This window comes from Nicotiana attenuata, unplaced genomic scaffold (genome assembly GCF_001879085.1).
Source record: "Nicotiana attenuata strain UT unplaced genomic scaffold, NIATTr2, whole genome shotgun sequence".
In the NCBI taxonomy this organism is placed as follows: Eukaryota; Viridiplantae; Streptophyta; class Magnoliopsida; order Solanales; family Solanaceae; genus Nicotiana; species Nicotiana attenuata.
In genome coordinates, this window is record NW_017670416.1 from 542706 (window position 1) to 552735 (window position 10030).

Consider the following 10030-nt stretch of genomic DNA (forward strand, 5'->3'; position numbering starts at 1 on the left):
GCTCCCATTCAATCTAGGCCATTGATCTAAATGATCAACGGCCACCCTTCATTCTTTCCTTTTTAATTTTACCAACAACACCCAACCCTAATCATTTCTTACCAAACGCCGCCCTTGAAACCCCTCGTCTCTGAAACGCTCTCTAATCTCTCTGCAAACCCTAGCCGCCGCCTCTCAATCCCACCCTAATCCATGGCCTCCCATGGCTCCTGGGTGTTCGCTTCTGTGGTTTCACGGCCAAAATCTCGAAGGAAGCTGGTCCAATCGGTTCCTGACTTCCATTCATGACCTTTCTCCTTTCGTCCCTGACTTTTTTCCGGCCAGCCATGGCCGTTCTAGTCAGATCCTTGGCGCTCCTGGTTAGATCGTTAATTTCCAAGGCCTTTCTCACCTTTCTGGGTTCTTTGAAACCCTAATCTTTGGGATTTTTTTTATATTTTTTCAGATCTGCTTTAGATCTATACTTGCCATGAATGTTTAAGTGCTTTCGCGAAAGTTCTTCAACTTTTCTTGCAAAAATGACCTTTCATTAGGGTTTTTCCTTTTGAAGTTTTCCAAAGACCTCTGATCTTTTAACGTGTTTATGTTTTGGCTATGATTTGTTCATGTTTATTCTTCTATCTGTTTCAGCATGTTAAAAACCCTAATTCCTTTTTAATTTATTCGAGTTCTTGAAAGTTGTTGTTTAAATGTGCATTTGTTCTTTGTTGCTGATTCTTTCTTCGTCGTTTAATTTGTTTAGTTTTAAGTTCTTACCATCTTGCAAAACCTGGTTACTTATAAAGCCCTAATTTTCTTTAGAAGTTTTCTCACTTGTTCCTACTCTGAGACCCTTTACTTGCTTCTATGTCTTCTTCATTGTTGTTTCTATGTGATGATTTGACCTGCTTGACTACTGTGCTTTGAATATTTTCTTACTACTGAACCCTAGCTTACCCTAATACTGCTATATGTTTGTGGTGCTTCTTTTCATCAACATGTCTAACACTGCATGCTTGTTCATTCCTTGCTATTTATATAGTGAAGTGCAGAATCATGTTCCTTTCTTGTTTGATCTTGATTCCTTTGAATCTTTGTGACTGACTGCCAAATAAAAGATTTTTCTTACGAGCCCTAATTTTTACTCATCTGTTCAAAATTAATTGATTCACTTCCTTTATTGTGATGTTTTACCTTGCTGAATCCTTTCCCAAAATAAGCCTATTTTGTACTTGGACTGGATTATTTACTTCATGCTTTTACTATCCCTTTTCATGGAAATAATCAATCTGCCCCCCAAACTGATTTTCTTTCCTTAATTAGGCCTGCTGACCCGTTAAGCACTGTTTCCCTAATTAAAGGGGAATCATTTGGGTTAATTGATTCTGAATGGTGATTGTTTCCATGTTTGTATTTTAATTTTACTTATTACCTTATTTCTCTACACGTTTTCAAAGCTATAAATACCTACACTCTTCTCTTTCAAACACACGAGCACAGACAAACAATCTGAGGTCAAAAATCACTCTTACACTTAAAAAACTCTCTCTTAAAAAACTCTCTCTCTTTCTGCTACTTGTGCTGTTGCTTTGTCTAGCCGGCTGGAAGCCAAGGCTAGACTGTGGATTCTTGTTTGCTCTATTTTTCTGCACTTTGCTTCTCTACTGGTATGTCCTAGTTAATTTACAAGCTTCAACAACAACATGTTTTTAATTCCTGTTCACTTCTACTCATGTTTTCTGCAATCAAGATGTGTTATTAGCATGCTGTAATATGTTCCATTTCCCTTGCAATTTAAAGTTTATCCATGTGTGCATTCTGTCAGTCGTGTGTTGTTTATTTGCTACCTTATGAATCCCAAACCCCCATACCCCTTTATATGCTTTAAGTTATGGTTCAGAAACGTGGCAATGTCTGAAATCATTGTCCATGGATATGAACTGGACCCCTTTGGGCCCTAAGCTTTGTCAATTTCCCATCCCCACTCCCTTATTGTGTGTGCTGAGTAACAGCCTTGGCCTGCCAGTATTTCTAATTATTGTGCAGGCCATGGCTTGACCTCCAGTAGGTCTTTACTCTCTAAATGCTTGATCAACAGGTTTGGTCAGGGGTGTGCCAGTCTATTTTGTGGCTGGGCATGACCACCAGCCTGCCTGGGTAGTCCCCTACCCTTTCTATTGCACTTACACTCATTCTTAGAACTTAAGTTCTGCCCCTCTTGTGTGAGCCTTGCCTTGGGACCCTTGAGCTCCCTCTTAACTTGGACACATAAGGGCTGGCCCTTCCACACTGCACAACTCAATTTCTGATTAACATCTTGGGTGTATGCACTGCCTGGGGTTCCTGAAATCCCTTGGATCTCTGAAACACCCTAGATGAGAGAAGGCTTGGAAATCTGAATCTCGGAAGTGGCTCAATCTCATATTATTAGGCCTCAAGTCTGGATTAGGCTGCTCGTATGTAGCTGAGGATTTCTGATGTATTTTAATTCCAGTTCATTTCTTTTGGGTTGTAATAACTTGTACAAGCTCGGGGAACTTTAGTAAAAAGGGGGGTTGGGATTTATTTTTATGCATCAAGGGTAGAGATCATGCCTATAGGAGTTTGTTATGATTTCTGCAATTTCACACCTAGATATCATGCCTATAGGGTTAACTTTTAATTTCTGCACACACGCCTAGAAATCATGCCTATAGGGTAACTCTTAATTTATACAATTTCACACCTAGATATCATGCCTATAGGGTTAACTTTTAATTCCTGCAATTACGCCTAGATATCATGCCTATAGGTTAACTTTTAACTTCTGCAAACTCATACCTAGAAATCATGCCTATAGGATTCACTCATAATTTCTGCGTCTCCGCGCATAGATATCCTGCCTACAGGATTAACTTCCAATTGTTCTATAAAATACGGTCTATAGACTACATCATTTTGCATTTATAAACATCACTAGGCAAATAGTTTGGAGGTTTAATAACAAGACCTGCATATAGATACCATGTTCCTAGGACCTTTGTTAACGTCCAAAAGGTGTCCAAATCAGCATACATAAAGAAAGCATGCCTATAGGAAATCTCGAATCTGAATAGAGGTAATATTAACTGCTGAACTCGTAATGTCTTGTTAAAATTGGTAATCCCTTTTCAGTATGTATCTTTTTCTAAAATCAGTATACATCACGCCTAGTTCTAACCAACACTTAGAGGATTAACAATCAGATCGGTTTTAGTCAACTGCATTCGAGTAAGCCTAATGTAGACTTTTTCGCCTAAAAAATATGTGTTGAACCAGTCCGCTCGTCGCTTTATTTAATTAAGACCAAAAACAGTACATGTCAGACATGCTAAACTCTATGACTTTTTGCTGGTTTATGGAGGCATATTTGAGCCCTGTTTGCTTGCCTGATTCCCTCTATTTGCACTTATGTGTTTTGGTTAACGCCTTAGCATTTTGTCCTTTGAAAACTTCTAAAAGCCCCAAACCCCTTTCCCTTTAGGATTAGTAGTCCATTTGCCTCCGGGACTGATAGGATTGGGGCGGGTAATAGCATGCAATAAGTAACGATACCATTCTGCGCTTTAATACCTTAACGGGGTGGAAAGGGTAGACATGGAGATGATGATCACATGATAACACTACGCGTACAATTGGATACCGGTGTTGTGTAAATGATCCATGTGATATATAAACCCAGGACCCCCCCCCTCCCTCTTTATTAGTTTGTTATTTTCAGAATTTTAAAAGCTGTCCAATTTTCAACTTTCGCTTCTTTTATTTCTTTTAAGTTGCTTGCATCAATTATTTGACCCCTTCTTTTCTCTCACACCTTTCTGTGATTATAAAACTACTTCCTTCCAGATTTCAGCACTTTTAAATCCTTTCGTGCTTTTTATTTGCAATTGTTATGTGAGTGGTTTCATCGTATTTGCAATGCTTGCTTGTCTACTTGTTGTTTGCATTTAAAGTCACAATTGTAGCATGGCCGGGAACCACACTAGTGGATCTTGAGGGGTGCCTAACACCTTCCCCTCGAGATAATTTCTAGCCCTTACCCGAACTCTGGTTTTCCAACTCAAAAACCCTTAGTGTCCTAATGCACTTAATCATTAGGTGGCGACTCTTCAAATCCAAAAACCCAATTCCCAAACAGGAATATAGTTGTCTTCCTGAATGTCGTAAACCCGATTTTGCGAGAAAAAGGGGGCGTCGACAAGAGGCAGAGGAATTCATCCGAAAGATGAAAACCTCGGAGTACGATGTAATCAACCAACTCCGGAAGTCTCCCTCCCAAGTCTCACTTTTGTCCCTACTGATAAGTTCGAATGAGCATCAGAAAGTGCTGTTGAAAACGCTTAATGAAGCATATGTTCCGGTTGAGACCACAGTTGAGCAACTGGAAAGAATGGCAGAATGATTTTTTGAAGTCAACCGGATCTCATTTAGCCGAAATGATTTGCCTCCGGAAGGAGCGGCCCACAATAAAGCTCTTCATTTGACCGTTAAGTGTGAAGGATACTACGTGAAAAGAGTTATGTTGGATGGAGGATCTGGGGTTGACATTTGCCCCCTCTCGACCTTACAAAGAATGGAAATTAGGACCGAAAAGATTAGACCCAACAATTTTTGTGTACGTGCCTTTGACGGCGCAAAAAGGGACACAATAGGGGAGATTGATTTGATCCTAACCATCGGCCCTATGGATTTTGAAGTGACATTTTAGGTCTTGGACATGGACACCTCCTACAGTTTTCTCCTAGGAAGGCCTTGGATCCATGCTGCAGGAGGCGTACCTTCTACTCTTCACCAGATGGTTAAGTTTGAATACGAAAACCATGAAATCGTGGTCCATGGAGAAGATGAGCAATCAATCTATAGGGACCCATCAGTTCCATGTCTGGAGGCCAAGGAAGGTAGCGAACACATAGTCTACCAAGCTTTTGAGATTGTGGTCGCGGATCAGTGTGAGGAAGGAACCCCGTGTCCTCAACCCTTTTTGTCAAACGCGTCAATCATGGTCATCACTGAAATGATCAAGCACGGGTATAAGCCCAGAAAAGGGCTTGGGGCATCTTTTCAAGGCATCACGGAACCCATCACTCTAACTGCCAGTGAGAAATTCTTCGGTGTGGGTTTCCAAGCCACAGAAGCTGACGTCACATGGGCTAATGAACGTAAAAAGAATGGATGGGTCCTGCCTCAGCTAGTACCGCATCTCTCCAAAACATTTGTCAAGCCTAGATATATAGAGGAAGAAGATGAGGCCTTCACGACCGAGGAAATCGAGGAAATTTGTGGAGCGATGAGGCAGATGTTATATGAGGCTCATGGTTCAACCGGGTGAAGGCTCGAGCACCGCTGAGGTGCAATATGTGGGGCCGAATGCCAGGCTCCAAAATTGGAAGGCTACTCCGTTCCCAATCAGGAGGGAATCCCGGTAGTTCAGTCTTGCAATTTTTTCTACATTTTGAGTTATTTCAGGTGTAACTCGAATGTTTTTAGTTTATTGTCTTTTAAATTCCAATGTAAACCCTCCTATCTTTAAAATTCAATGAAATGAAATCAATATTTCATCGTCTATGAATCTCTTTCTTTATTCTTTCTGATTTTTTTGTTATTCCTCTTATTCTTCTTTCAGTTCTAATAATGCGGACATAAATAACATGACATGCTTGCGGACTTCATGCCCAGATCCTAACACGTTGTCTAACTATGAAATAATGAATCAAGAACCAGAATATGATGAAGATGAGGCTTTTAAGGAAATAAACCGAGAACTAGAACAATTTGAGAATAAGCCTAAGTCAAACTTAAATGAAACCGAGCTAGTTAATTTGGGTAGTTCAGAAGAGGTCCAGGAAACCATGATAAGCATTCACGCTGATGAAAGAACTAGAGATGCATTGATCCAACTTTTGTTCGAATTCAAAGACGTGTTTGCCTAGTCCTATGAGGATATGCCAAGACTGAGTGTGGATTTAGTGGTGCACAAATTTCCAACTTACCTGGTTATCCCCCTGTCCAACAAAAATAGAGAAAGTTTAAAACCGACATCAGTAACAAGATGAAAGAAGAAGTCACCAAACAGTTAAAAGCGGGTGTGATCCGAGTGGTCCGATACACCACATGGTTGGCTAACGTGGTCCCAGCGCCAAAGAAAGATGGGAAAACCCGAGTGTGTGTTGACTATCTGGATCTGAACAAAGCAAGCCCTAAGGACAACTTTCCATTACCAAACATCCACATCCTTGTTGACAACTGTGCCAAACATGAAATACAGTCTTTTGTGGATTGTTATGCTGGGTATCATCAAGTTCTGATGGATGAAGAAGATGCAGAAAAGACGGCTTTCACCACACCCTGGGTTACTCACTGTTACAGGGTCATGCCATTTGGTTTGAAGAATGCCAGGGCAACTTACATGAGGGCTATGACCGTCATCTTTCACGACATGATGCAACAGGAAATTGAGGTGTATGTGGATGATGTGATCATTAAATCCAAGACGCAGGACGACCATGTGCGAGATTTGAGAAAGTTCTTTGAGTGACTGCGTAAGTATGACTTGAAGTTGAATCCCGCTAAGTGCGCATTTGGAGTACCATCTGGGAAACTTTTGGGGTTTGTACTCAGTTGAAGAGGCATTGAGTTAGACCCAACAAAAATAAAGTCAATTCGGGATCTGCCCCCTCCGAGAACCAAGAAAGAGGTTTTGAGTCTGCTGGGTAGGTTGAATTACATCAGCAGGTTCATTGCTCAGTCGAATTCTACGTGTGAGCCCATCTTTAAGCTGTTGAAGAAAGATGCGGTGATTAGATGGACAGATGAGTGTCAGGAAGATATCGACAAAATCAAAGAATATTTGTCGAATCTGCCAGTGTTGGTTCCACCCGAGCTCGGAAGGCCTTTGTTTTTGTACTTGACGGTGTTGGAGAACTCTTTTGGATGTGTTCTCAGGCAACATGATGTTACCGGGAAGAAAGAACAAGGCATATACTACTTGAGCAAGAAATTCACTAGTTATGAAGCCAAGTACACTTTGTTGGAAAGAACTTGTTGCACCCTAACTTGGGTCGCTCAAAAGCTTAGGCATTACTTGTTGGCCTACACCACCTATCTCATAACCAGGTTGGATCCTTTGAAGTACATATTCCAAAAATCGATGCCCACGGGGAGGTTGGCACAATGGCAAATCCTGCTCACCGAGTTTTACATAGTCTATGCCACCCGCACGGCAATGAAAGCTCAAGCCTTGGCATATCACATAGCTGAGAATCCTATTGATGATGAATACCAGCCTTTGAGTACCTACTTTCCCGACGAGGAAGTAAATTCAGTGGAGGTAATTCCAGAAGACACCAATGCTTGGAAAATGTTCTTCTATGGAGCTGTGAATGCAAAAGGTGTCGGGATTGGGGCAATTTTGATTTTGCCCACTGGTCAGCACTATCCGGCCACAGCCCGGCTTCAGTTTTTTGCACGAACAACACTGCCGAGTATGAAGCCTGCATTATGGGCATGAACATGGAAATTGATCAGGATGTGGAAGAATTATTAATCATGGGAGATTTGGACTTGATTATCCGACAAGCTCAAGGTGAATGGGAAACTTGGGATGTCAAGCTTATTCCATACAGGCAACATGTGGAAGATCTTAGCAAGCGGTTTAAATCCGTCGAGTTCAAGTACATTCCTCGGTTTCACAATGAGTTAGCCGATGCACTAGCTACTTTGGCCTCGATGCTACCGTATCCGGGAAATGTCCACATTGACCCGTTGAAAATCCAAATCCGAGAAAGACATGGTTATTGCAATATAGTTAAGGTGGAACCAAATGTTCAGCCATGGTATCATGATATCAAAAGATTCTTGAAAACAAAGGAATATCCCGAACAAGCCAGTAGAGACCAAAAGAGAACCATCAGAAGGCTCGCCAATGGTTTCTTCTTGAGCAGAGAAGTCTTGTACAAAAGAACTCCAGATCTGAACCTTTTAAGATGCGTGGATGCCCAAGAGGCCGGAAGAATCATGAATGAAGTGCACACAGGAGTGTGTGGACCCCTATGAATGGATACGTCCTTGCAAAGAAAATCCTTCGAGCAGGTTATTACTGGATGACCATGGAAAAGTATTGTTTCAGTTTTGTCCGAAAGTGTCATCAATGTCAAGTACATGGTGATCTGATTCATGCACCGCCTTCAGAATTACACCCTATGTCAGCACCGTGGTCGTTTGTTGCTTGGGGTATGGATGTCATTGGGCCAATTGAACCGAAAGCTTCAAATGGGCACAGATTCATCTTAGTTGCCATTGACTATTTCACAAATTGGGTTGAAGCAGTCACTCTCAAAGCCGTCACAAAGAAAGCAGTGGTGGACTTCGTGCATTCCAACATTATTTGTTGTTCTGGTAGTCCTAAAACTATCATTACAGATAATGCTGCAAATTTGAACAGTCATTTTATGAGGGAGGTATGCGAACAATTTAAGATCATGCATCGGAATTCTACCCCTTATCGGCCCGAAGCTAATGGTGCTGTGGAAGCAGCGAACAAAAACATCAAGAAGATCCTCAGGAAAATGATTCAAAGTTCTAGACAATGGCATGAAAAAATGCCGTTTGCATTGTTGGGATATTGCACAATTGTGCGCACATCAGTTGGAGCAACACCCTATCTACTGGGTTTATGGTACTGAAGCCGTACTACCTGCAGAAGTTGAAATTCCATCTCTTCGAATCATTGTTGAAGCTGAGATTGAGGATAATGAGTGGGTCAAAACCCGTTTAGAATAGTTAACCCTAATTGATGAAAAGTGGATGGCCGCGGTTTGCCACGGGCAGTTGTACCAACAAAGAATGGCCCGCGCCTATAACAAGAAAGTGCGGCCTAGGAACTTTGAAGTGGGGAAACTCGTTCTAAGTCATATTCTCCTGCATCACAAGGAAGCAAAAGGAAAGTTTGCTCCAAACTGGAAGGGTCCGTACATCATAAGGAAATTGCTGTCGAAAGGGGCGTTGTACTTAGGAGACGTTGAAAGAAATGACCCTGAAACAGTTGTCAATGCAGACGCAAAAGGTATTACGTTTAACCCTTACGTGGTACAGATATTCTCCGATTGAGATGACGAAGGCTTTCATTCTTGCTACCCAAACACTGTTAACCTTTTGCAAACCCTTTGAGCCGGTTACCCTTTGTTTGATTTCCCTCTTTGGAACCCGAAAATGTGTAAAAATAAATTAAAAAAACAATCAAAAGCAACAAAAAACAAAAAGAAAATCAAAAGCAAAATCCCCTGAACTATGTTCGACTTGATTCCGAAAGGATACATAGGCACCCTCTCTCTGGGGTTCAGTCACACCAAAACAAAAANCTCAGTTCAAAAATCACTCTTACACTTAAAAACTCTCTCTCTCGTTACTGCTACTTGTGTTCGTTGCTTTGTCTAGCCGGCTGGAAGCCAAGGCTAGACTGTGGATTCTTGTTTGCTCTAGTTTTCTGCACTTTGCTTCTCTACTGGTATGTCCTAGTTAATTTACAAGCTTCAACAACAACATGTTTCTCATTCCTGTCCACTTCTACTCATGTTTTCTGCAATCAAGATGTGTTATTAGCATGCTGTAATATGTTCCATTTCCCTTGCAATTTAAAGTTTATCCATGTGTGCATTCTGTCAGTCGTGTGTTGTTTATTTGCTACCTTATGAATCCCAAACCCCCATACCCCTTTATATGCTTTAAGTTATGGTTCAGAAACGTGGCAATGTCTGAAATCATTGTCCATGGATATGAACTGGACCCCTTTGGGCCCTAAGCTTTGTCAATTTCCCATCCCCACTCCCTTATTGTGTGTGCTGAGTAACAGCCTTGGCCTGCCAGTATTTCTAATTATTGTTCAGGCCATGGCTTGACCTCCAGTAGGTCTTTACTTTCTAAATGCTTGATCAACAGGTTTGGTCAGGGGTGTGCCAATCTATTTTGTGGCTGGGCATGACCACCAGCCTGCCTGGGTAGTCCCCTACCCTTTCTATTGCACTTACACTCATTCTTA